The sequence below is a fragment of the Oratosquilla oratoria genome, chromosome 1, assembly GCF_046742065.1.
Source record: "Oratosquilla oratoria isolate Oo_2021 chromosome 1, ASM4674206v1, whole genome shotgun sequence".
Classification (NCBI taxonomy): Eukaryota; Metazoa; Arthropoda; class Malacostraca; order Stomatopoda; family Squillidae; genus Oratosquilla; species Oratosquilla oratoria.
In genome coordinates, this window is record NC_134777.1 from 1,992,769 (window position 1) to 1,997,768 (window position 5,000).

The window sequence follows — 5,000 nt, forward strand, 5'->3', positions numbered from 1 at the left end:
GAGTCGAAATCGGTCGAGTGAAGTATTAAATAAAATAATAATAAAATAATAATAAGATAATAACAAAATAAACTTCAAAGTTCCGTGTTTCCCATTCGTCTTCCCATATGTCTGTACAAATTCAAAACAAATTGAACGTCACCACACGGGATGTCTTCAATTTTAAGAATAATACATATTCATGCGTTCACACAGACGAATATTCCCTGTAGCTTAAACTGAAAGGAGCAATAGTAGATGATAGAATAAAATCTTATCACTGCCTCGTAATTTACATTAATTAAGATTCAACAGAATAGAAAAAGTCTAAAATATATTGCACACAAACTTAACATAAAACGTAAATTCCGAGTACATTCAACTTAGTAACGAGTCTCTCATCGAGAACTAATGCAGTAGGTTAAGCAGAGGAGGCTTTTATTCGAAATCCTCTTCATCACTGGCAATGAATTCAATTCTATCCCAATCCTAGACTTATATTAAGAGTAAATGGGGTTTTATCTCTTATGTAGGACTATGTGAGTGCGTTATTCAGGGCCTGGATACAATATACGCGTCTTAGAGTTTAGGTTGATATGAATACATTGTTTTGTTTTGTCAACAGAATATGAATACATTGTTCTGTTTTGCCGACAGAAAAAAAAAAAACTCACCTGAACAACAACTCTAGTGATCCAAGAGCTCTGAAATTTGCTTTCAAAATCTTCTGACGTATTCTACAGTAATTTCACAATGCACCACGGGAATAGAATAGATAGGTATGCTTGATATAAACAACATACCAACCCCCTTCCGTTCCAAAAGAAAATTTTCCTATTCTTTTATCTTTGTCATCCTAGAGGCAAACTATATTATCCAGGTTCACAGCACCGCAAAGATTGCAAAGGACTGACAGTCTATTATAACTCTATTAACCGAATTCAGTAACGGGTGACACTCTAACGTTGATTAAACCTGAGACAAATATATTCATTTACGTGGTACTCCCATGGTAGCAGAGGGGTCGGTCCACTTGCGGACCACACAACTTGAGTGTGGGCGTGAAGATAAGGGCGAATCAAGATTTGTATGCAAATGGACATCAGCTGCGAAATGGCTGGGGTTATGCATGAATAAGTAAGAGACACATGTTTCGATATTAACAATTTCAAGATGGAAATTTTGTATGTATGAATATATATACATATATATACATATATATATGTATATATATATACATATATATACATATATATATATATACATATATATACATATATATATACATATATATATATATATATATATATATACATATATATATACATATATATATATATACATATATATACATATATATATACATATATATATACATATATATATACATATATGTATACATATGTATACATATATATATACATGTATACATATATATATACATGTATACATATATATATACATGTATACATATATATATATACATGTATACATATATATATATATATACATATGTATACATATGTATACATATATACATATATATACATATATATATATATATATATATATGTACATACATGTATATATATATATATAATATATATAATATAATATATATATATATATATATATAATATATATATGTATACATACATACATATACCAAAGGCTTTTTTCCCTCTTACAGAGGAGGTAGCCAAAAAGAAAAAGGCATAGAAACCACTCCCACCCATTCCATCTCCTACATACTCCACTGCCCTCCACCCTCTTCCCACCCTCACATCTTGACACCTTCTGGATGACGGGTCATTCCAGCATCCCGTCCACTGCCCTTGGTCAGAAGCAGCGTCGCAGGACACAGCACATCCACAGCAAGGCCACTTTATTAATTCGGCGACCCCCCCCCTCTCCGTCCCCTCACGCAGAAAAGGAGAGGACGGGGAGAAATCCCTTCGTGCTGCATCAAGTTATTTCTCATACATACTCCCTCACCCCCCATCCCCCACCCTCTCATGCATCACAGTATCATCCATACACAACCCTTCTCCATTGACCCCAATCTTCTGTCCTCTCCCGTCCATCCTCAACAGACATTCCTCTCTTTCGTAATGCCCCTATTACCCCATCCATCCATCTCATCCTAGGACGCCCCCTCATATTCACTCCTTCCACCTTTGCCTTCCACACCTCTTTTACTAATCTTTCTTCACTCATTCTTTCCATGTGCCCAAACCATCCTAATACTCTTTCATCAACCCTATCTCCCAACTCCCTTTCCACCCCTGTTCTCCTCCTCACCTCCTCATTTCTCACTCTATCTAGCCTAGTAGCCCCTATTATACTTCTCAGATATTTCATCTCAAACTCATTCAAACTCATTCTCTCTCCACCCTTTATGTTCCATGTTTCTGCCCCGTACAGTGTTGTCGGTACAATCACTTCTTCATATAACCTCCTCTTAGCATCCATTCCCAAATGTTTGTTTCTCATTCCATTTTTTAATCCACCAAGACATTTACTCGCTTCTCTCAATCTACATTCTACCTCCACCCCCACTCCTCCTTTTCCTGCCACATTTGCACCCAAGTATCTAAAACTATCCACTTCCTCCAGTCTCTCTCCCTTAATATTTCCAGCCTGCTGCCACTCTCTCCCCTTGTACATCTCATCACCTTACTTTTGCCCACATTTATCTTCAGCTTCCTTCATTCACACACCTTCTCAAACTCTGTCACTAACTTCCTCAATCCCTCCTCTGATCCTGCTACAAGCGCAGTGCCGTCAGCAAACAACAACTGGTTTAATTCCCACTTTTCCCCATTTTCTTTAATCATCTCCAACCCCCGACCCACCACCCTTGCATTCACCTCTCGCACCACCCTATCCATGTATAGATTGAACAGCCAGGGTGACATAACACATCCCTGACGAAGTCCCACCTTTACCTCAAACTATTCACTCTCTCCATTTCTAATCCAAACAAAAGCTCTACTACTCTCATCAAAACTCTTGATTGCTCTTAACAGCTTTCTTCCTATCCCCTATATCTGCAATACCTCCCACCGTGCCTTCCTGTCTACCCTAAAGGCCCAAAAAAACATCCTTACCTTTTCCTAGAGCATTTTCATCTATCTGTCTTACCACAAAAATCTGATCTACACAACCCTTACCTGTCCTAAAACCACACTGTTCCTCACCAATTACTCCCTCTGTTCCTCTTCTAATCCTCTCAGTCAAGACCCTACCATAAGCCTTCCCAACTACACTAAACAAGCTGATCTCTCTGAAACTACTACACTCACACTTGTCCCCCTTTCTCTTAAAGTGAAACTATACAGGCACTCCTCTAGTCCTCCGTCACTCTACCCTCTCTTAAACAAATATTAAATAACTTCACCATCCAGTTCACCATAACTGTACCTCCTTTATTCAGACATGGCATCCATCCAGCCCAGATGCCTTACCTGCTCACATCATCTTAACAGCTGCTTTCACTCCATCTTTCCCTATTTCTCCTCCATTTTCCTCACTCATTTTTTCCTCTTTTCCCTCCCTATCCTCTTCACATTTAGCAACTCCATAATGTACTCTGCCCACCTTCCTCTCACTGCTTTCTCTTCCATTATCATCTCTCCATCTGCACATTTTACCTTTTCTTCTCTAATTGATTTGCCTCCTCTTCCTCTCTTAATTTCTTTCCAAAACACATTTTTATTACTTTAGAAATTTTATCATACTCTTACCCCATTTCACATCTGCTCTCCATTTTGCCTCCTTTATCTTATGCTTTACTTTTCTCCTCTTTACTTTGTACCTCTTATATGACTCCCTCGTCCTAATTTGTAACCAATCTATGAAAGCTTGCTTCTTCTCTTCTATACCCTCCTTTGCTTCCTTATCCCACCACTCACTACCCATCCTTCTATTTCCTCCCTCCTCCTTGTTCCACACGCCATCTTTGCACACCCTCCTTGAACAATCCCCATTCCTCCTCCACTCCTAGTTCTACTCTATCCTTCACTCCCTCCCACTCCTCTCTCAGCTTCTTATTCTCCTTATCCTTTTCTTTCTCATTAAGCAGTTCACTCTAAGTACCTCCCTACCTTCTACCCTTTTCCACTTTCTCCACCTTTTCTCCACTCTCAATTTATCTTCCATCAGAAAATGATCTGATATTCCCCCACTCTCTCCCCTTAAAACATGTACATCCTTAACTCTTCCTACCATACTCCTGGTTACCACTATATAGTCCATTAACGCTCTATCTACCACCCTTCCATCCACCAACCTCTCCCATGTGTACTTATGTTTGACTTTCTTCCTAAATACTTTGTTTGCTATCATCAACTCTGTTTCGAGACACATCTCCACCATCAATTCTCCACTACAGTATTTACCTGGAACTCCCTATTTCCAATCACTCCGTCTATTGGTTCATTTCCTACCCTAGTATTAAGGTCTCCCAATACAATTGCATTAGCATTTCTCCCTAATTCCTCTATACACTCATCTATATCTACCCAAAAAGCCTCCCTTTCACTACCAGGCCCATACGCACTTATAAAAACCCACATCTCCCTTTCCAGCTTCACCTTCATCAACATCTAACTTGAAGAAATCTCCTTCCACTCTACTACGCGCTTACCTATCTCTTTACTTACTAGCATAGCCACCCCTTCTCTCCCTCGTCCCCTCTTCACTACTGAGATCCTCCCAACTACACTCCCAAACTCACACTCACCCCTCCCTTTCAATTTAGTTTCACTCTAAGCCAGCACATCCACCTTTCTTCTCACAAACATACTGCCTTTCTCTTCCCTTTTACTCTCATCTGTACCACATCCACGCACATTAAAAGACCCAAACCTTAGGGTACTGGTTGGAAAAGTCCTAGATCTCTTATGCCATTACATTTTTTTTTTTTTTTTCGAATGTCCCCTGTGGGGCTACAGGTAGCAGGATTCCTATTCCTAACCCACATTGTTGAGCAACCACCATATGTATATATATGTATATAT

The 5,000-nt window shown here is 38.9% G+C and overlaps 1 protein-coding gene across 7 annotated transcripts in view; it reads right to left on the bottom strand.

Annotated features, from left to right (window-relative positions):
• Positions 1 to 5,000, bottom strand: part of LOC143031783 (RYamide receptor-like) — a 623,242-nt gene that overhangs the window by 223,340 nt on the left and 394,902 nt on the right. The gene's annotated exons all lie outside the window — the stretch shown is intronic.